This window comes from Durio zibethinus, chromosome 8, assembly GCF_047325235.1.
Source record: "Durio zibethinus cultivar Kanyao isolate XHJ-2024 chromosome 8, ASM4732523v1, whole genome shotgun sequence".
Taxonomy (NCBI): domain Eukaryota; kingdom Viridiplantae; phylum Streptophyta; class Magnoliopsida; order Malvales; family Malvaceae; genus Durio; species Durio zibethinus.
In genome coordinates, this window is record NC_143169.1 from 5,009,851 (window position 1) to 5,034,740 (window position 24,890).

Below are 24,890 nucleotides of genomic sequence, written 5' to 3' on the forward strand. Positions count from 1 at the left end.
AAACAATGCTGTCACAATCAAATTTGAAGGTGAGTGAAATAGAGTATCTAGCAAACACAATAAACATAGAGAACTATTTTCATCAACAATTCGGTAGATAGGTCATCCAACAACTACAATTTCAACACAATCATTAACCATCATTCTAGTAGACAAAAATCACAAATTGGTAGTAAAAAAACATTTAATAGCATTCAAGCACAATACACACAAAAGTAATACAACAAGCAGTTGAAAAAATCACAAAATAAAAATTAGGTAGTACTTTATTTTTTGGGTTTTAGGGTTCATTTGGTTTAAGGTTTCTTTTTTTAGAGTTGGGAATTGGTAGGACCAAAAGAAAGGAAGACTAGAAATGGTGGTGGGCAAGTGATACTCGAGGTGGCACATAAACGATGGCGGAACATAGTTTCAAGGGATTTTGGTCTTAGGTCTTAGTTTGGATTAGGGATATCAATTTTATTTATATCTAATGGGGAATCTGACTTCTTACTTAAATAGGGATGGAGATAGGTATTATATTGTAGGGATGGGAATGCGTATGATTTTAATTTTTTTATCAAGTAAGGAAATAAGGGTAAGTAATATAGCACCTGCTTTGTACCTATACCCATACTCTGCATATATATTTATATATATTTAGTAAATAAATTTTTTATTAAATAATATAAAATATTATTTTAGAATAATTAAAACTAATATTTTTTTATTTAAAATATATATTAATATATTTATAAAAAAATTACATAAATATGCAAGATAAATTTTTTAAAAAAAGGTTAAAAAATATACATTTTAGTTTTTATTTTTTAAAAAAGTTACGAGTGTAGGAATTATCTATACCTATTAAATAATCATGGGGATAGAGATAGAGATAGATTTAAAATACTTATTAGATATAGGCATAGGGATAGATATAATATAAAAATTCAAAAATGGGGATTGGGATGGGGAATACTCTAACTTCCCCATACCTTACCTATTGACATCTTTAGTTTGGATCTTGGAAAACTTAAGTAAAGGGAGTATAAAGAAGGATTATTGGTGTTTTTATGGTGTTGATAGCGACAAGGAGTTTAAGGTGGTAGTAGTACCCAAAGTACAGTTTATATTTGTAATTTGATAATGAGATTTAAAGGAAATTAATTAAAGAAAGAGAAATAAGAGATTAAATGGAGTTTACATATAAAATTGGGAGTCAAACAATGTTGGCAAGCGATGGCTAATGATGACTTTTGTGGTAAAGCTCATCAATTTCTAGGTTTAAGCAATGGTGTTATTGTAAAAAAAAGAACTTAAAAAGAAATGAGAGACTTATTGATAAAAAGAGAAGGAAAAATGAAAAATGAAAAGAAAAAAAAAATCAAAATTTAGAATTTAAAACAATACAATAGGTTTTGCCAATGTAGAATCTGCACCTAACTCATTTCCTAAGCCATATAAACTCAAGTTGTATGTAGCTATTCCTTTTTTTAGTTTTACTTCTTTTATATGTGGCTTAAGAGTTCAAAAAGCCCCTAAAAAATTGAATAATCAATTAAACCCTTAATATTTTATTACAATCATAAAGCCGTTATACTTTTATTTTCAATCAAATAAGCCCTAAATTAGATGGAAACTATTAATGCTATTAAGTTGAGTTACATGTGGAATTTAATAAATATGAGGCACATGACGTGGAAATTTGATTCCACCATGGCTAAAGTTAGTCTTGGCTGGATTTTTTTCACCATTATTATACACGTGGTAATGTATGATTGATGGAAAGGAAAAAGTAAAAAAAAAATTTCTAAAATTCTCTAAAATTTTAAATCCCAAACAATAACATTCTCTCAAATCTTAAATCAAAACTTAAAATCCCAAATAAAAATTGAAATCCCTAAACCCAAAATGAAAGTCCATTATTTTTCCCTTTACATTTTTATCTTTCATCTTTAAATGCATCTTTTTTCTCTTTGATCTTTCATCTTTAATTGACCATCATCTTTATCCTTACATTCATCTTCATCTTTTTGTACTTTCATATTTTTATAGTTTAAAATTTGCAATTTTTGCCTTCATTATCCTTATCATCTGTACTTAATCAGAGTCATCCTCATTATCTATAACTAGTCGAAGTAATGTGCATACATGTGTGGAGTAGGAGTATGAGGGAGAACCAGGTTTTTGTCATTATCGACTAAAATGCCCAAGGTGAACAACATAAAAAATGATAAATACTGGTAGAAAGTTCTTCAATTTTCCTAATTACAAGGTTGTCGATTATGGGTTTTTTAGGTGGCATAATGACTAATTAACTAAAAGGGCCAAATCTTTGATATATATGCATTAAAAAACGAAAATGATGAGTTAAGAAGAAGAAAGGGTTTAGGGTTGGAAAGTGAAAGTCACAGACAAAGCTTGAGTGAAACGTTGAAGTCAAAAACCAAACTAATGACAAAGAGGTTGAATTTGTTAATGGAAAATGAAAAATAAATATTTTTTTATTGGGTTGTTAATTTCTTGGGTATTTTTTTTTTTAGTTTTAACAAGTTATGCTAATTTCTTAGGTATTTTATTTTTCAATTTTTACAAGTTATGTTAGTTTCTTGGGTTTTTTTTTTTATTTTTTACAAGTTATGTTAAGATGTAACTTATGCTATGAATTTCTATTAAAGAAAAAAGTTGCAACATCATATTTGAATATGAATGTCTCTTTATGAATTTAGTGGGTTGCCATGAACTTACAAATTTATGTTTATGAAATTCATGGTTTGATATGAAAATCATATATTGATATGAATTTGCCTGTGTAGGTAAAAAAAATCCATTTAACTAAACAATTAATTCCAAATGGTCCATTCTTGGGAACAACATGTTCACTTTACATTGTTATCCAAATGGTCATTCACTCATGAACCTATTATTAAAAAAAAAAAAAACTTATAGCTATAAAAAGTTATATTTAAAAAAAATCACAAAAAACAACCAACTATCAAAAATCATATTTCAAAAAGAACCAACTATCAACAGCCTTTAGTAGGAACCTTTGTCCTATATAGCTAACATAAAAAGAATCATCAAAATTTTAGACTTTCCAAACTAGTTTAGCTATTGAACTAGTTTGAAATGACTGCATCCCGACTCCATTATTTGGTGGCCTCTCCTTATTTCTCTTTAATTCAACATTCTTATGTTGTTGTAGTTGTCTTATAGTCCTAGCTTTTTTTCTTTTCCATTTCAAGCCCTCCATTTGCCAAGTATGGTAAAATGTAGTATGATCTTGACCTCTAATTTTTCTTTTTTGTACCGATAAAAGAATTGGTGTGATTAAAATGCATGAAATTTAATTATAGGGTTTTAGTTAGTGAAACATCTATACTTACATTTTGAACTTGTTCACCAGTTTCTAAATTGGTATATAACCTATTCCTTTCATCCGCTTTCTTTTTTGTCCAATTTACTAATAGTTGGAACCTATTATCAGACCATCGAAAATAATCTTCTCTTTCCTTTTATTGACTGAAACTGTTAAAACAGTAGATTATTTTAACTTTTCCTTTCCTTTTTCCTTGATCTTTTTTTATTAAGTATTGATGCTAGTTGTTGTGCTTGATTGGCTATGACCCTAAATCAAGACTATAATTTGTAAGTAATATAAGATTCTAAACCTAAACATAATGAACTAAAACACATTCAATGTACATCTTGTGTGAGCATAAGTACACTTTTTCCTATCTTGAATATGTCTGTGATGATTGTGCATTCATTCCTTCATGGGTTGGTGATGTTTGCTAAAATTAACAACACATAAATTCTTTTAAGTTAATCCAAAATACTCATTATTAGACATTTTAGCAAAAAAAATGAAGTAATTTTACCTATTGTGAGAAGGTACTTGTTTTTTTTTTTTTTTTAACAACTTTGTTCATTGTGTTTGGTTTGAGCATACAAATTACATTTGATAATCATGCCTTTTCTGGTATACTTATCACTTTTCATTTTTTTGGCTTAATCTTGTATTTGGTAATTTTCTTTTTTAGGTTTACCAAGCATGACTCTACAATATGGAGAATGTATTGGATTTGTATCTTGCTAAAATTTCTTCTCCCTCACTTATAACACATGGTTGTAAGAAGCAAGATACTTGTCTTTACTGTACCATTTAAAAATATAATGTTTTGGCTTCTTATTAACATGATACATAAAACAAATAGCATGAAGACAAAAAATTTCACTAAGATCTCATACCCTACATGTGCATTTCAACTCTTTTAAGTTCATTGTATATCGATCAGCACCTCGAAATACCTCAAATCCACCATCACCATTTTATTCTAGCTTAAAATGAATTGATAAATTCATAATTTTATTCAACTTCTCCAACGTATTTGGTGATATGTTGGTTGGCCAATTTTGTGTCCAAGTCTTTTTCCCATGTATCCTTTTCATCACAATAACTCTAATTTCGTCAACATACTTATAATATACTTGCATCTTACATCAATTATCCAACCATTGAAAGCCTTTACAAGATTGTTGTCCACTGCATCATACTTGAAAATGGTTTTAAGATATGCTTTAGGCCAATATTGCATAAGACCTTTCAAAGCATCATTAGTAGATCTTGTTACCATGGCTTCCAATTTCTTCAACTAATCATCAAAATCGTTGACATATGTAGCCCTCACAATATTTCAAAATCGGATCTTTCTATTCTCACCTTTTCATTTTTTACACCACTTAACATAAATATGCCATGCACACATTCTATTCTTTACCAATAGTGCCTTCACTAACCATTAGTATCAATCCCTATAACAAATATCTTATCAAACCTTAAACCATACAATTTACACATAACAAACCCTAAAATATGAAGATAATTAGGAGAAATATAAAGATAACCACGTAGCCTTTGCATATATGAAATTAGTGCTAAGCCTTCACCATCCACATGATCTTGATCAACTATCAGTTTTGTTAGAAACTATCTTTATGATGTTTTGTTTTTTACCTTCACCATTACTCAAGCAACTAGAAACTTCTGATTATTTGCATCTTTACCTATAGCCATTAATAGTTTTTCCTTACATATGGTTTTAAGGAAGCATCGATTAACACCTATTATGGGTTTACATCCATTTTTCCATCTTTTTTTAATAGCCCTTAAACATATATACATATTACAAAACATAACTCTCCCCCTATCTTCTCTATTGACTTGTATTGAAACCATACTACCAGGATTATTATCCATCAACTCTTTAGTATATCTTTACAAATTAGCATACTCATCTACATAAGCCCATTTTTTTGCTTTTTGATGCATTATAATTTGCATAAACACCTAATTCCTTTTTACATAACTCCATCAAATCTATAACCTTTATAGTAGGGTGCTCTTAATTCTATCTTTAAACCTACACTGTATGTCCTTGGTAAATAGTAAACAATTGATGTTGCTTCTAAAACATGGATGCTTAAGATGGTAAGTCTTTATCATATAATGGTTTTCTTTAGAATCAAGACTAACAAAAAGTCTCCATAGATAACCCTCCATACAATCTAACTTATTTCTTTTTAGTTCATTTTTGAAAAATCTCAATTGCACTCATTTTACAAAAGCATATTTCTTGACAGCATCTTTAAACTATTTATTATCCATAAATTTCATCCCTAGTCCCCATAATGAAATTACACAATTAGGATCATACCTAGGTTCACTTTGTGTTTTCCCCATAGATTGGTTAAAGTCATCATCAGACTACTCACTATCTATGTACTCTCCAAGATCTTAAGAATCTATATAATCACTTTCACGGCCTTGCATATTTCATTTTGTGTTACCTCATATGTCTTTATCCATGAGCTCACATTTATCAACCCATTCAGCACTAGCCTTATTACTTTTTTGAGTCTTAGTCCCACTTTTTCCTTTAACGTATATGTCTGCTACATTAGTTATACCTTAATTGAAACTTTTAAACTAGCCGTATGTCCTATTCTACCCTTGCCTTTTTTTAGATCTTTTAATTTCTATCTAATGACCTATATCTCTTAATCATCATCAGTCATGTAGTTAATATTATACAAGAAAACTCTTTATCGTCTCTATTTTTATCACCAAACTTTTCATTTAATGATGAACTACCAACCTCATCCTTATTAAATGTTGTATCCTAAACCACAAACTCAATTCCCTTATTACTATGTTCTTCACCAACCCTAGTTTTACTAGTTAAGTTTGCAACAACCTTTATTAATATGTTTTTCATCCCCCTCACCACTTAAACTGCCATCACTCTTCATATTATCATCAATTTGTACCCCTAACCTTTTTAGTCTTCATAGCCTCTATATTACCATTCAAACCCCCTATATTTTTCATATATATTACTACCCTTACCCCCTATAGTCTTCTTATCCTTTACGTTACCCTCTTCAAGTAAAAAAGGTTCAAAGTGAGGCTTATCAACATTGTGCTTAACATATATGTCTATGGTACCCTTATATAATAAATAATCTATCAACTGCATAGTGGTACTATTATTATGTATCAATACTAATTCATCTACATTAAACTCAACATTAGGGACCCTATAGTAAACATAAGGTGAGTGCACATAGCCTAAAGATTTCACATGCTCTATTATTTTTCAATATGATATCTTATCAAGATCAACCTCAAATCTATTTATAGTTGCATTAATACAATCAAATCAGGTTCAATGACAAGTTGACCACCTTGAAAATATCTTAACACATAAGTAACTTTAGGTTCATCATCCATTCTGCATTTTATAATAAAATAATGCATAAGTAGAAAAACACTGAATATATTAACATAAAAAAATAAAGTGACCACCATGAAAATATATTAAACCTTAAAACCATTTAAAAACAAAAAACCCAATAAAAAACATAAGCAGACACAAGGACATTTTATCATGCTTTGAGATCCATTTTGAAAAAGTATACCCCAAACCCCAATACAACATACAAATAAACAAGCACAAATAGGGTTAGTATATTGTCATTTTTAACTTTCATTTATTAACTTTAAACAATCCCATATAAAGACTTTTCTATTTAAAAGAATCTTAAATCAAATGTGGGTTAGAGAACAACGTACTTCACAACCCTTCAAGCTATTTGTCAACTAGTCACCTTAGTTTCTTAAATAAAGAAAATTCTTTGAAAAAAGATACCTTTTGATCTGTCGCTTAGTCGATTTTCAGAATTACACTTTCGAGATTTAGCTTAATCGATTTAAATGTTTTTCATTTTAAAGTATCGATTTTAAGAAATTTCAAATTTGAGAAACCAAAGCTTAAGGGATTTCAAAAGGTTTGAGAGTCTTAAGTTTGTGCTATGTTTTTCATTTCCAAATATTACATATTTTTAATAAAAAAATACTTTTAATTTTTTTTACTTGTACCTTTCCACCAATCATACATTGCCATGTGTATAATAAATGATGGGAAAAATCTTGCCAAGAATGACCTTAGTCATGATGAAATCAGATTCCCACATCATGTTCAACGCGTTTATTAAATTCCACATGTAATTTTATTTAATGGCATTAACAGTTTTCACCTAATTTAGGGCTTATTTGATAAAAATAAAAGTATAAGAGCTTTATTGATTACAATAAAATATTAGAGGTTTAATTGATTATTCAATTTTTGTTTAGGGACTTTTTGAACCATTAAGCCTTCATATTTTTATTTATTTATATATTTATTTTATTTGTTTGTTTAAAAATTAGGAATAAATTATTTAAATAAATGAAATTGAATTTATAGGATAAATAATTAGTTAATTGAGTTTTCTTGTATTCTTTTATGTGATATAAAACATTTCAGTACTAATAATTGACATTTATCATCAAATAAAAATGATAAAATTAATAAATTGAATTTTTTTAGTAATATTTTGTATTTTCATAATGTAATAAAGTTGTTAAAAAGTTTTGAAAATAAGTAGGATTATTCGAATGATGAAATTTTTAAAAATTAAAATTGATTGATTTTCTAAGGAATTTTAAAATGAGAAGTTTTTCGTTTTCTAAATTAATCTAGCTTGATGAAAAATTTAGATAAAAATTTTAATAACAATAATTGATATTTATTTTCAAGAAATAAGATGAAAATTTTAGAATTAAATAACAAGTTTTTTTTTTATAGATTATTAAAATTAATCTCATAATGAAACTTTGTTTTAAAAAATGATTCAAAGTTTTGAATACTCTTAAAATAAAAAAAATTATAAAGTTTTACCAAATTGATGGTGAAAACGTAGAATATTTTGTCCAATATTTAAAGGATAAAACTTAAATAAAAATAAAAGCTCATTTTATTCTTTGACCATGATGCTACCACACATGTTGGTCTCCAACAATTCAAAACCCACTTGGAGAAAATGGTTTCTGGCAATAACTTGATGTGTAAATTTCACTTCTTGGAAAACCAAATATTCCCATTGTAGCGCTCCCTATAGTCATGAAGCAAACATTTGGCTAGTTGGATGCCTCTATGAAACGCTACTATACTTGGATTAAGCTGTAAGGCTCCGAGATGTGCTACGTAAAGCTCTACTAATAGCCAACTAAAAAGCCTTTGTAGAGAAAGAAATGCCCCTTGATCAATTGGAATTGCAACCGAATGAGAAGGTTATTGATGTATTTTGGTGATTTGATTTTTTTTTTTACCCCCTTTCTTTGTGTTCTTCTATCCTTGTAACTAGCCAGTTGCTTCTTCCCTTTAAAAACTAGAAAAGCCACCTCCTAAGTTCCTCACTAGCAGTGCCCTCCTTCCCCCCCTTTGGGATTGTGGCTAATCGAGAGTTTATTTTATTTATAGCCATTTAATTCAAATTGCAGACGAACTCTAAATAAAAATAAATTTAATTCCAAAAGAGTTTGTTTGAATTTCCTCTCGAATAAATTTCAATTCCTTAACAAATTTTTTTTTTTAAATTTTTTTATTTGTTCAATTTTTCCAAAATAGTAAAAGAAAAAAAATAAATAAAAGACTAAAGAAATAAAAATTAATGACAAATAAAAGAAAATGGACTTAACTTCTGATTTGGTTTAAAACTCTAACCAAACCCAAAACTTAAATAACAAATCTAGGTTGGTCCAAAACTCAATTGCAAACCCTACAACTTGATTATTAAACCCCGAGACTTGATAATATTTTAAAATGTCTTGAATAAAATGAGATGTTTATAACTACCTTTTTTTGCATATTTTTTATAAAATATAAATTATGCAAAAATATAAACAACCATTATATCTTTAAAAAATTCAAAAATTCTCATTTAAAATTCAAAATGTCACATTTAAAAAAAATTTAAAAATTCACATCTAAAATTCGATTAGTCACATTTTAAAAATTTCAAACATACATTTTAAGGTTTGTATTTGAAAAATTTAGAGATTCATATTAGAAATTCAAAAATTCTCATTTAAAAATTTTTCTCAATATTTTTTGAAATCTTATGGAGGAAAAACAAACTCCTTTAAATAGAGTCTCAACAACTTAAAATTAAAAAGGTTGATTTAAGTCATGACCTAGACTAAGCTAAAGTTTGAAAATAAAATGACTTTGATTGAAATGAAGTCTAAAAATAAAATAACTTAGACTGAGCTGAAGTCAAAACATAAAATAACATGGATTGAGCCAAAGTATAAAAATGAAATAACTTGAACTAAACCAAAGCTTGAAAATGAGATGACTTGGACTGAGCCAAAGTCTAAAAGTGAAATAACTTGGATTGAGCCAAAATCTAAAATTGAAATGATATATCTTAAAAATAATACCCGAAGCTTTTAAAGATTATAATCGAAAGTCCTTAAGATTACGTTCGAAGATTTTACAAATTATTCTCATCTTTGAAAAAAAAAACTCATTTAAACAAAAGCTAATTGTTATAAAATTTTGAAAATCATGTCTCAACTCAATTGGATTTAACAATTTTGGAGTCAGCTAAACTTGGCATAAATCATAGGTCAACTAAACTAGACTTAAAACCATAAAGGGTCATTTAAATTGGGTTTAAATCTTGTAATGTCAAAAATTCCCTAAATTTTCTTTTTTCACTCAAAGTTTACAAAATTGCAATTGTCATGAATGCAAGTGTCTCTTATTTAAAATGCAAATGCAAACTGTTATCTCATCAATATAAATGTAAATGTTTCCCAAAAAAAATGCAAATGTAAATGTCTATCTAATTGTTCTTTACAAAAAAATAAAATACAAATGTCTTATTTCAAAAATGCAAATGCAGTTATCAATGTTAAGTGATGCAAATGCATGATCCCAACAATTCACATATTCACTATATGATGCAAATGTATGATCTAAGTAATAATGCAAATGTAAGTTCTAAACAAAGATAAACTTGTCAAATGATGGAAATGCACAATTCAAACAATGATACAAATGTAATATTCAAAAACAAATATTTAGATGGTCATCAAATTATGCAAATGCATGATTCTAACAATGATGTAAATGTAATATTCAAAACAATGATTCAAATGTTCACTAAATGATACAAACACATGGTCTAAACATTTTTTTTTGTTCGAGAAAAGTCACACTTGTAATATTTGTTTGGAAATCATCTTTTTTCTATCCATCACAATTCATATACACAACAACTCAAATTTGAATGTTTTTCAAAAATACTAAAAAGAATGTAAATAACAAATACCTAGAATAATAAAAAAATATTTTCTTTAAAAGGTTCATATTGCCATTATAAGGTTATCGAATGACAACAAAAAATTACCCCACACAACTGTTTTTCCATGATCAAGACAAAATGAATCAATTCTTTTTTCCTTTTTAGGAACATGTGATTAAACCTATTTATAACTAGTGATTAGTTAAATGAATGAAGTGAAACACAACTTAGTCTTTCCAAATGGATAAGATAGTTTGGCATATAAAGATCTAAATTGTCAGGAAGTATGTTTTCACTTGATAAGAAGGGGAAGATTAATGTCTATTCATCTAGGCTCGCAATGAAAGTTTCTTTTAAGAGCACTATCTATTTTAGCAGTTAATTTTTTAATATGTGGCATTTTTACAAATATCAAGACTAGCAATGGTAATGTCAAAATTTCTACGATAGAAAGGAAAGAAAGTCACAAACTCATAACAATATTCAAAGTAAGATTCATTTTTCATTTTCTTGGATTTATCAAAAGTTTTCAAATGAACATTGGTGTATTCAAAATGTCTTTTTCTACTGCTTATTGCTTCTTTTTACAGCCTTAGCATAATCATGCATGAAATTTTATAGTTACCTCTAAAGTTTTAACTTTACTCTAGACTACCCTTTGAGTTTTCACCTTAGAGCCTTATTCTTTTATTTTTATTTTTATTTTTTTTTTGAATTGACTATTCTATAATGCAATTAAGAATTCAAAATTCATCCAAAATCAAATAATGATGATTTCTTAAAGAAAAAACTTTTCAACTTAGGTAGCCATACTTAATCAAAATTGATTTTTAAAATGACATAACATAGGCCAGATTTAGGGTATTGAAAGAAAGGATAATAGGCCAAAAAATGTGTTTAAAAGGTGGTCCAACCAAATATCATTTTTTTTCTTTAAAGACATTTTTGTTTTCTCGAAACATGCCTTTTTCATTTTTTTTCGTTTCTTATTCTTTTTCATTTCTTTTCTTTTCTTTGTATGTTTCCACTTTGACAATTAAGTTTAAAATTTTAGAACTTTAGTACAAACTTTCCCTTAAGACTAGACATTCTTTTCTTGTCCTTAACTTAATATCTAATGTTTTCTCAAATAGATATTTATTCTTTCTTACCTTCTAGTGTTAAAGGTGATCTTCGTTAAGGTTAGTTCAAAAAGGAATCAACAAGCTCAAAAGGGTAACAAATGGACAATTTCCTTTTTGTGAAGGGAACATGAAATATGGTTAAATGTTGTTTCAAACATGGAAAATTCTATTGAAATGCATTCCTTAAGGATATTTTATTTTACCTTTGGACTTATTTGAATATCTCCCATGTTATAATCAATTTTTCATTTTTCATTTTTTTTTTTTTGCAATTTATGCTCAAAGTGCTTTATCTTAATTTGCTTGTTCAAGCGGCCAATACAATGAACTTCATATCATAGTTCACTCAAGTTGTTTAAGTAATCTCAATTTAATGAAAAAGGGAATGAATATCGCATAAACCAAGATGTTGACACTTAATTTGGCTCATATAATTAGCTCTTTTTGGTAAATTTTCCCAATGATGTGAGAATAGAACAACTTTTGAAAAATGAATGAAATAGGAAATAGATGTTGCAAAAGTCAAGATGTTGGTTAAGGATATTTGAGAAAACATGGTTTTTTTGATAATTTGGCCCAAGAGAAAGATTGAAGAGTTTGAACTTTGTGAAAGAACATGGGTAATGATATGTTTAGAATAGTTTTCACACTTATCAAATTACAAAAGTCTAGAATCTTTAAAATAGTGCCTCATGTATTGGTTTAAAAAGAACTTTAAAAATAATTTTACAAATTACCTAGTATTTTCATTTCTCATAGCTTAAATAAAGACCATTCTCTTGGTCAAGTGAAAATAGGGTTCATCAAAATTAGGAATTCAAGCTTTCAAATGGCTAGTGAAAGGATTGGGTACATTCATTCTTGATAGTAATCACCAATTCTCTTAATATTGTTATCACTTGAGTTTTCCTTTCATTTAAAAAGATCATTTTTTTCAATCATGGAAAGACATCATATGCTTTCATTGTTAAACACTCCTAATCCCAAAAAGATGATAGAAAAGAAAATCAATATTTAAAAATTCAATCTAACCCATGGTAGCATGTTGTAAATTTCAAACACTCAAAGCCATTCATTTCCAAACAAAATGTAAAGAGCAAAGGTTGCCCTTGATCAAATTGATATCTTTTTATGCATGAAAAATGGAATGAAAATCTTGCTTGCTTGAAAATATTTACATGGATGAAAAAATTTATGCGCAAATGCATATATGTAAAACATGATGAAATGTATAGGAAATAAGATCATGTGATACAAGATTTAATACATTACAATTCAAAAGATCACCCATTTTATGTAAACAAAATTCTTCAACAAGAATATAGATATGAAAAAATCAAAGTTAAGATGAAACATGTTCCTTATTGTTGTCTTTATCGTGGATTATTTACTAAACAATAGATAGGTGTGGCTTTAACTTAAACATTGGTTTCTTATGATTCGTTATATATTGGATTAGGATATTTTAAAAAGCTCCCAAATTATTCTTTATTATCCACACAAAACTAGTAAAGTATCCCAATCTTCATTTATAACAGGCTACAAACAAAAATGGCTTAGTCTGAGTGAGAGGTCCAAAGTTAATGATTCTATCCTTCTAAAAAGGTTTAAAGCTTGACTAAGTGTTTTTAAAAAAAGGTTATGATTTACATCTCAAAACTAGATTCTAAATATAGTTACAAGTAAAAAAGGCTATAGCAATCCCACAACAACTATTTTAAAGCAAAAAGTAAAAAAATAAAAAAATAAAAATTGTCTATAATTTTTACAACTCCAATATCAAGAAATTTATCAAAGGATCGTGAAAACCTTTGTTCCAAAATATGAAATGTGTGACATTATCTTAAAAGAGAATAAACATCAAAATCATAAATGAAATTTATATTTAATATTCATGAAGCCCTCTATCATAAGCTATATAAGCCATTTTTCAATAATACTTATATAGTTGTTAAATGAGGCATGAGGAACTTCAAAAATTTTATCATTCAAGCATTTAATGATACACATTCAGTTAAACACATTTGATATATTTCAATTAGTCCCAACAATATTACAAATTATTAATTTGTTTCTAGTTCCAAATGAAATTTATGTGCAAGATGTCATGTTAGAACCTAATTGGGGGCATCTGATTATTCTTTTATGCAAGTTTCATAAAACCTAATGGGATGCAAATGAAATAAATCACAAACTACTCTAATAAAAAAATACACTAAATGCAAAATTAAAAAAAGAAATTAAAAGATGTCAATTACATAAAAAACAAAAATAAGTATTAACTTTTTACCTAATATGTGAACCTTTACCATTATTTTATTTTGTAGATTTTGATTTTTCATATATACTAATTATTTGTTTGCTTAGCTATGAGATGTTAAAATTGTGAATAAAAGGGTTGGCATGTTTCTTCATACATATTACACATGATTCTTGCGTAAGGTCTAGACCTGAGCTTTGTTCTTTCTTAGGAGGAAATAAGTACCTATAATCTCATGAGGTGATAAACTCTATGTGAGCTAGTGAAAAGTCTCCCTCAAATTGCACCTTTTTCGTTTGAGCCAATAATATGGGGCAAGGATTGGGGTGCTTTATTAGTCTATAATAAAAAATGATGTAAGGAACAATTTGGGAGCCCTTAGATTATTAAGACCTTTAAATCCAATATGTAGACAAACCCTAAGGATCCAAATCTAAGTTAGAACACTGCCTTTCTTTTTGTATAGAAAACCCTAAAATAAGACCCATAAAGAGATATATCTTACTTTTTACTTAAAATTATATATTTTTTCTTCTTTATTTGTGTATACATTGTATATACTAACACATTTTTTTCAATTGAATATTCATGCATTATTATAGTTAAATTTTTAGATTGTGTTGCATTATACTTACTCATGCATATTCATTCATGATATGGTGCCCTAATTATAGTAATAAAGATTCAATGATAGCTCAATCTTCAAATAATTTGAGGCAATACAACACTCGATATCAAGCTAGAATTATGATGGAAGAACAAGCTCTTCGTATCCTAAAGGTGAAAAAAACATAAGAAGAGATGAAGCAACAATTAGAACACATAGCTAAGTTATTGAAAAATCTATACAAAAGGAAAGCAGTGGTTGAACAAGTGGTGTTTCAAAATGAAAATGCTAATGATCCATTTTATCCACTCAGTTTTGGGTCGTATCAAGCTCAAGCATTTCAAATGGCACAACCATCAATGCCATTCATTGGAGGATACACCTATATGCATTCTGGCATGCCTTAAACAATTGCTTATGCTCATTTTCAAGGACATATCACTTCTATCCCTAATATGAAAGCATTTGATCCAACTTAAGTTCCTAATTTGGCTAACCCAAAAAAGTAAAAAAAAAATGAAAATTGGTACATTGGAAACCAAAGAAGACCCTAAATCTCAACGAAAGATGAATATTATCAAGGAAAGGCTCCAAGCTATTGAAAGGATGAATTTTTATGGTTCAATGAATGCTATTAAACTATGCTTGGTTCATGATGTGGTCATTCCACCCAAGTTTAAGGGGCCTGAATTAGAAAAGTATAAAATGGTTATAAAATATGTCACTATGTATCACTATAAGATGGTAGCACATACACATATGAAAAGTTGTTTATCCATGTTTTTCAAGATAGTTTCACTGGTTCTATCACAAGATGGTCTATCCAAATAAATAAAACTTATATTAATGGTTGAAAGGAACTAGCTAGGGCATTTATCACACAATACAAACACATCATAGATTTGACTTTAGACCATTTATGTTTACAAAGCATGAAAAAAAATGATAGTAAAAGCTTTAAATAATATGCCTAAAAGGTGGAAGGATGTTGTTGCCTAAATTTAACCATCGTTCACTAAAAAATAGAGTACGATTCTATTTGTCAATACTCTTAAAGCCCTATATCATGAAAAGATTATTGAAAATGCCACTAAGAATTTGCTGATATAGTAATTTTTGGAGAGATAATAAAGAATGCAATCAAGAATGGCAAGCATAAAGAAAGTGGTATATATGATGCAAAGAAAGATGATGTTACAAAACAGAAGAAAATAAATGGTTAAACAATGATTTATAAGGGGTAACAGGTTAAAGGTTTTACCATATACCAACATTGTTTGATGTACCCACTTTATTACCTTTTCATAAACAACCTCGCTCAAAATCTTTATCTTTATCAACCAATCCAGTATTTAGGCTTTCATGCAAGCTCTATCTTTAAATAACTACATTTGCCTTTATCACTTAATTTGCTACCTAACTAGTGGGTAATCAAAGAAAAGCAAGAAATAATTAAGAGAGAATTCCAATCCCAATTCTTGACTTTTTCTCTTTGTTAAAAAAAAATCAGTTCCTCACTCTTGTGCCTTTGAAAATAATTGTAAATCCATTAGTTAGGAATTGTGATCCAAATGGTAAATGTGATTATTACATGGGGGCAATTGGACACTCGGTTGAAAGATGCAAGCAATTAAAAGAGAAGATTGAATATTTCATCAATAATGGCATTTTGATTGAAGAGTTTTTAAGGCAATGCAAATTTACTTTGCAATAGTTCTTCTTTTGGATTTGGAGTATCAAATAATTTATTTGTGGGAAGATTTAAAAATTTTAAGTTTTTGCTTAAGTTTTGCTTTCAATTTTTTTTTTTTTTGCATGTAAATTTTTGCATAACTTGTGAAATAAAAGAATTGATGATTAATGTTAAAAATGAACATACCCAGTTATGTTACTAATCATTATATACTCAAATTTAGATGAGAACGGCACCAATCAAAAGCTTGGCTCCCTAAATTTCATAACCTTTACTTTCACTTGACTAAGAAGGATTTCAGTAATCTTCATTAAGGTTACATGTAACAAAATTTACAAAATTCTTTGTAAGCAAGTACTCTCTTAAAAATTTTGAATTTTGGTAATTTGATAAGTGTTAAGGGTATTTCAAACAAATCACCATCTAAGTTTCTTCACAAACATTGAAAGAGCTATATATATATATTTTTTTTAAATATCATTATCCAACATCTTAAATTGTTCTTCCTTTCAATCCATTACCCTTTGCTCACATCTTAGGGCATATTTACCTAAATGCCAAATTACCTAGTGTCCTTCATATCCTTTTGATTCATGCGACAACCATTGGGCATTGACTTGGTATGAAAATTGAGATGACAGATGAGTTGCCAAAAAACAAAAAGAATTTATTATAACATCATTCCAAAATCAAAGAGCAAAAAAAATATTTTTCCTAAGAATTGCTTTTCAAAAAAGTTATCCATATTTGATATGATAAATGTCCATGATTCATATCGCTTTCACAAAAAGAAAATATCCATTTGATATCCATTTTAAGCAAGTTAATTTTTTTAAATGAACCATAACCAAGGATTACTTTCTACATTGGTGGGTAAGTATAAATGAAAATCTATTTGAAAAAATATTAGATCCAAAATTAAAGACAAGGAAAGAATACCTATAGTTAAATTCCAAAATTTTGGACTCAAATTGATAGAAGTGGAAACATGAAAGAAAAAAGAAAAAAAGTTAAAAAAATGGAAAAGAAAAAAGAAATGAAAAAAAAAAAGGTAAAAAAATGCGTGGAAACGAAAATGTCCTTAGGAAAAGAAATGAACCTTGGTTTGATTACTCTTAAACACGTGTTATTGGGCCTATTTATTCAAAATTTTGAACCTAGCCTACTTTACATCCTTTGAAAAACCCATTTTGATTAAGTGTGGATATCTAAATTGAAGAACTTTTCATTGGGAAATTACCATCACTTTTTTTTGTTTTAGATGAATTTTGAGTTTTTAAATGTAAAATTGAATAGTAAAAAAAAAAAAAAAAAAGAACATTGAATGAGCTCTAAGGGGAAAACCTAAAAAGGTGCTTTAAATAAGATTGAAAATTTGAAAGCAACTTGTGTAATTTCATTAGAGAAAGTAATTTTGAATGAAGCAATGAACCCTAAAGACCTTTAAAAAATTTAAAAAGATTAGCCCCAGTTTGAATAATTGTTTGGAAATTTGCATATTTCATTCTTCCCTAGAAATATCAAACCTATCACAGTCAATCTTAACATTTATTAAAATGCCATATCAAGAAATTAAGAGAATACAAAAGTGGTTCGTGTTTTGAAAGAAAACTTTTTATTTGTGAGCCTACATAAAGAAATATCGATTTGCTTTATTCTTATCAAGTGGTAAAATCTCTCTTAATAATTAAGATCTTTATATGTCAAACCATTTTATCCTTTTGGAAAGGCCAAGTTGTGATTTATCTCTATCATTCTATGTAGTAATCATCAATTTTCAAAAGATTCAATCACCTGTTCTCAAAAGAAAATGCTTTTTTTTTTGTATCATGGAATAGTTATTTAGGGCTTTTTTTTTTTGTCATTTAAATATTTATGATGATAAAATGACCATATTAGGGTATTTGTTAAGGAGAAATAAGTGATTTTTATATCATTAAGATAAGAGTGACTTTTTGGGACAAGGAAAATGACCAAGGTAAATGATTAAAGAAGATAAATGGATAAAGAAGAATACTATTAAAAAATAGAATGCGTCGAGTTAAAAGAAGGTGGTGACAGATTACTGTAGTTCATAGAAACTAGCTTATGGAACTTGTTAACCAATTTTAAAGTTGTGTTACAGAAAATGGAAAAGGGTTTGAGGACCCTTTTACCACAATTAAAGGTGCATGATATTGGCTTTTATTTATATTACATGAATGTCATTCATTTCATTCATTACATATTAAGTTTTGACTTTAGATGTTGATTTTGAAAAGGTTGAGAATTTGGAAATATAAGATTTTGATCCTTGATTGAGGAGAATTTTGAGTATGGGATTTTAATTTTCAATTAAAGAAAAATTTTCATGACAAAATGTTAATTTTTTTATAAGAAAAACTTTCAAAATGAGATTTGTACAAGCATTGGGCCTCAATTAATGGCTGAAGCCTTTTTCAAGATGAGATGTTTTTATTTAAAAAAAGTTATTTTTTTTAAGTTTCAAAGCCTTTGTTAAAGAAGATTTTTTTCAAATATGAAAATGATCTATAATACCTTAGGGCATGATCCCTAAAACCTTTAGGTACCTTTTTTAGATTTTAAATTTTCTTGAGTGCCAAAGCCTTTGTTAAGGAAGAGCTTTTTCAAAAATAAGAATGATCTATAAAACCTCAAAGCATGATACTTAAAACTTCTAGGTACCCTTTTAGATTTAAAATTTCTTAAGTTCCAAAGCCTTTGTTAAGAAAAAGTTTTTTCAAATATGAGAATAATATATAAGACCTACGAGCATGACTTATAAGACCTCAGGACATAATCTTTAAAACCTCTAAGTACCTTTTTAGATAAAATTATTTAAAGCTTTAAAGCCTCTGTTAAGGAGTAGTTTTTTTTTTTTTTCTAATTAGAACAATCCTTAAGACCTATAAGCATGATTTGTAAAACCTTTAAGTGTAATCACTTAAAACTTTTGAATATCTTTTACTAAAAACCTTCAGATATCATCTTTAAAAACCTTCAGGTATCATTTTTAAAACCTCTTAGCATTGTTATAAAAAAATTCTAGGTACCATTTTTAAAAACCTTTGAGTATAGTTCTAAAAACCTTTAGGTATCATCTTTAAAACCTCTAGGTATATTGTCTTTAAAACCTTCAGGTATCGTTCTAAAAACCTTCAAGTATTATCTTTAAAAACCTTCTGGTATCATTCTAAAAACTTTCGGCTATCATCTTTAAAAACCTTTGGGTATCATCTTTAAAACCTCCGAGTATCTTTTTTTGAAAACCTTCGGGTATCATCTTTTGAGAACCTTTTTCAAAATGTTTAGGTATCTCCTTCTTAAAACTTTTGAGAACATTTTCAAAACTTCAAAGCATCTTTTTTTGAAGACTTTTAAGTATCTCATATTTAAAATCTCCATGTACTTTTTTAGGTTTATTGTCAAAATTGATAGCACCGAATTATATAGTATTTTTACATGCTAAAAATGGTGCTAAATTTTAAATTCTGGATGATTTTTTGTACTTTTAAGTTATTTTCATGATTTTAGGGTTTTAAGCTCATGTTCATACAATAATGTAAGGAGATTTTCAACCCAATCTTGGATCTCATAGCCGAACCACTTTAACCCTTATTCATCCATCCATATGGCCAAAACAGAGTTATATTTGCACATAGACTCTCCCTTATATTTGGCCAAAAGAGATTTGATTCAAGTGTGACTCCTTTGCTTAGCCATGAAATAATTATGTTTGCATAAGTACTCTACATTCGGCTAGCTTACTTCCAAGAAGAGATCAAGCACACTTATGATATTTAAAGAAGTTCAAGTTACCATGGACTCTTGCATGATCAGCCAAAGTTTTTTCTATCTAAGAAAAACATTTTTTTTATTAAGTTAAGCAAGCACAAGGATTCTTATCTCTTCCATTTAGCTAAGATTCCATTCAAGAATGACTTTATGCAATTTTCACCAAAATAAAGTTTAGATACATTCGTCCAAGAGTGTTTGTGCTTATGATGGACTCTTTAGCTCATCTAATGAAGAGTTTTGATGCAGGAAGAAATTTACAAGATAATTATCAAGATAATTGAAGAAAAATCAAACTATCTTTGAAATCCTAAGCTTTAATTGAATAAAAGAATGGAGATTTATCAAAATTTAATCAAGCATTGATCAAAGGCTATGATCACTTTTTCAAGACCTTATTCAACCAAGCACACTCAAGCAAGAAAAGTCATTTTTTATCATGCCTCCTTAGAAGATGAAGATGAGCCTTATCACCTAGAGTTTAAATTTGAAAACACATCTTATAAATCTTACTCCTTTGGCCAAATCCCACTCTATATATAGGGAGGTTATTCATCCCATTGCATTATCCCATTCCTCACTTCTTTTCCCTCTTTTAGTTCTTAGTTCTTTAGTTCTTTCATTTCTTTAGTTTAGTTATTGGCTTAGGTGACAAATTTGCCAATAACAAAGCTTTTGTTCTTTAAATTCTTTTATTTCAATACAAAAAGTATTTTTTTCCAAGATTTTTTCTTTTATTGTTCAAATTTCAATTCTTGTTTTTCCTTCCTTAATTTAGGCAAAGCATTCTTTTACTCTTTACAAGTTTCAGTTATTATCTTTCATGATCTACAAGTTTTCTTTAGTGCAATTTTTATTTCAAGCTTTTTCAAGTAAGTCAGCAAGCCCACTATCTTTTTGTTCTTAAGTTTTCTTTATTTTTCAAGTCTTCAAATCTTATTCTTTTAGATTTTATTTGTGGCTATATTTTTTTACTTCCCAAATGATAGTTGGTGAAGTCAAGATTAAGTCTACACTTGCTTTCAATCTTTCTTTCCTTTTCTTTGCAACCAAAACCCTAGTTTCCATTTGTTCAAATATAAGAATCAAAGATCACACTTTTGATAATTGTGAACTACCCAACATTATAATTTATAATCCATTTGGAGATGATACTAGAATACCTTCATTATTATTACTTATTTGTGCACTTGCAAAATAGACTAAAAGAAGCAATCAAGTTTTTGATGTCGTCATTGAGGATTATAGCAGTGTTCTCGATATCAATAAAGATTTCGTAACTTTTTATAATCTAAACCCTTTTTTTATTTACTTTTTTTTTTTTTGCTTTTCTTTGATATTTTCTTGTTTCCATGCACAAATCTAAAAGTGTTTACTTAGCTCCAGTTGATCAAAAAATTGAAAGAACATTCAAAAGAAGAAGAAAAAGAAAAAAAACAATCAACACCACCTGTACCAACACTAATGGCTAATGCAAACAATAACGGGTGAAGAACCTTAAGGGACTATATAGCTCCCAATACAGATGGTTTTCAACCATCCATAAGAAAGCCAACTATTCAAGCCAACAACTTTGAAATCAATCCTTCAATTATACAAATGATCCAAACTTCTGTGCAATTTGAAGGGTTACCAAATGATAATCCTAATCTTTACCTTTTTAACTTTCTTGAATTATGTGATACTTTTTGCTATAATGGTGTTTTTGATGAAACTATTAGACTAAGATTACTTCATTTCTCTCAAGGACAAGGCAAAAAGTTGGTTGTCATCATTACCACTTGGTTCAATCACCATATAGGATGACTTAGTTCAAAAATTTCTAGCAAAATTCTTCCCACCAGCTAAAATTACAAAGCTAAGGAAGGAGATCACCACATTTTTTCAAGCAGATGGTGAAACATTATATGATGGATAGGAATGATTCAAGGAGATGTTAAGAAAATGCCCACACCATAGATTACCATAGTGGTTCCAAATCTATATCTTTTACAATGGGCTTACACCACTAATAAGAACCACCTTAGACTTAGCTATTAGAATGGCAATAATCAGTAAGGCTCCTAAAGAAACAAATAAGCATATTGAAAAAATGGCTACTAATAACTACCAGTGGGGGCAAAGAAAAAGGTAAGTAAAAATTATATTGATTTATTTCAAATTGATGATATCACCACTATCAATTTCCAATTAACTGCCCTTACTAAAAAGTTTGAAGCTTTACGAAACCAACCCAAAGCCAACCATGTGAATGCTATCCAAAACCCTTTTGTGTCATGTGATATATGTGAAAGTCCCCTTTCTAGTGAAAGATGTCAAATAAGATAGAACATGTCCAACATATCCAACAATTTAAGCCAAATAACAATCCCTATAATAATACCTACAACCCTGAATAATGAAACCATCCAAAATTTTCTTAGAACCAATCAAACCACTAACCTACCAACAATAAAAAAAATAACTACCACCCTAATCTAACAACTTATAACCTATCCCAAGGAAAGAAACCCAGTTTTAAAGATATGTTGACCTAGCTGAAGCAAGCCAACAATACCAATATTCAAAGCCAAGCTACATCAATCAAGAACTTAGAAAATCAAATAGGTCAACTAGCCTAAGCCATAGCCAACCGCCTTATGGGTACATAACCTAACAACACTAAATCTAACCTTAAAAGACAGGGCAAAGAATGATGTAATGCTGTCTATTCTTTGGTAAATAATGGGATGAAGGAATTTGATGAGAAAGATGATTTCATGGATGAACCTATAGTGGTTAATCTTTCCAATTTTGTAAAGCAACTTGAAATAGATTTTGTGGGAAAAAAGACGTACTAAAAGATGAAGAACTCCTAAGATTTGGAACAAAAATTCTAGAGGGTTTTGACCTCATGGCAATAGAGGCCTCTGAAAATATTGAAAAAAACCCTAAGGAAAAAACTGCTAAAATGGAATATGAAAAAAATCCTGAAGAGTACATTAAAGGGTTTATTGAAGAATGATAAATGCTACTACAAATAGAGAGAGCAATATCATAAAGCATTTAGCTTGAGTAAAAAGAGATAGTTCAAAATGAAATAATTCAAAAAGGGACTATCTAAGAAGAAAATCCATAAAAAGAAAAAGAAGAAGAAGAAGAAGAAAAAGAAAAAAAAAAAGAAAAAGTTTAAGAAAAAGTGCAACAAAGGCTAAGGATGACTGCTAGAATGTATAAACAGTGTTTTACCAGAACACCCCTACTCTAAGCCTATTCCAAAAGAGCTATTTAAAGAGTTTAAGAAAGTAACATTTTTTACAGAATACAACCCTAAACTTTAATAACTCCTACCTAGAAAGCAAAAAAAATCTAGGGAGTTTTACTATTTCTTACAAAATTAAACATTTAAAATTTTATGATACTTTTTGTGATCTTGGTTTTAATATAAATCTAATGCCTATGAATATTTCTAGGTAGCTAAAATATGAAGAGTTGAAACCTCTAAAGCACAACCTTAAGTTTGCTAACTAATTTACCAAGTTGCCATAAAGGAGATTGAAAAATGTGCTTGTGAAAATTGGTAAATATGCTTTCCCTATGGATTTTACTATTTTAGACATATAGGATGATAAGGCTCTACTACTGTTAAGAAGACCTTTCTTATTGACTACTAGAGCATTAATAAATTTCTACAACTCTAGCCTTACCTTTAAATTTAAAAACAAGAAGCTATAGTTTGTAATTAGAAGGTATGGTGTAATTAGAGATGAAGATGATGTAAATATAATCAAGGTGAAAGAAAACTTTAGGGAGTCTGACTTAATAGATAAACTTTCTAACCCTATAATTCAAAATCATTTGGCAACCACTAGCTCCAATCATATCAACCCCATAAAAAATTCAAGTTTTGTGTACGTTATCCCTACTAGAAGAGTTGGTACACTTCCTAAAACCAAGTTTGTGTATGTTATTATGCAAAGAAAGAGACAACAAGATAAGTTTTATCTTGAAGGGATGAGATGAACCATAGATTTAGGGATGGTCAAGCTTGACCAAAATTGGCACTACTTGGGAGGTAACCTAAATTTTACTTTAATGGTTATGCTTTTTATTTTCTTAATTTTTTTAGGATGCGTATGTTTTAATGTTTTTCTTTAAGTTGTTCTTTTTTAGGGATGAAGTGAAACAAGGATGATGTCTCATGGACATTCGACCTTGAAGTGAATTTGGAGGGTGTTTCTTTTTCTGTTGTTGTTTGATATATTGTTTAATTTAAGTGTGGGCAGGGGGAAGAATGTTTTTGAACTTAAATGTTTTTGAAAATTGTGATCCTATCTTTGCTTTTAAACCAAATTGAAATACTAAATCTCATTATGATGCTCATTTAATTGAATTTGCATACCTTTTTCAAGAATGACTAAAGTGTGATATGAGATTTAATTATGAATGTAGTGTAACTTAAAAAAAAATTTTAAGCATGTTTTTCTTTGGATATGATTATTATGTATTTGTTTCTATTCTCTTTATATGAAATTCTATGATTTTTGTGAAAATTTGTAAGATGTGGATTTGTATGAGATTTAAGGTGATGAATAAGTGCTCTAAAATTCATCTACTGAACCTTTAAGGTGAAATCTTAGACTATATTTGACTCAAAAGATGATCTAGACAGTTTTTTGAACCATTTGAGCTTTATTTTAAGCCACATTGTTATGATACATCCTTAGTACTTATATTTTGAGCTTACTATATTATTCT

The 24,890-nt window shown here is 28.4% G+C and overlaps 1 non-coding gene across 1 annotated transcript; it reads right to left on the reverse strand.

The window, feature by feature from the left end:
* Window positions 1-22,008: 22,008 nt before the first annotated feature.
* LOC149517333 (small nucleolar RNA R71) lies at window positions 22,009-22,115 on the reverse strand. Its single transcript, XR_016344350.1, has one exon. It is a non-coding gene; the product is annotated as a small nucleolar RNA R71 (small nucleolar RNA).
* Between the last annotated feature and the right edge of the window lie 2,775 nt (window positions 22,116-24,890).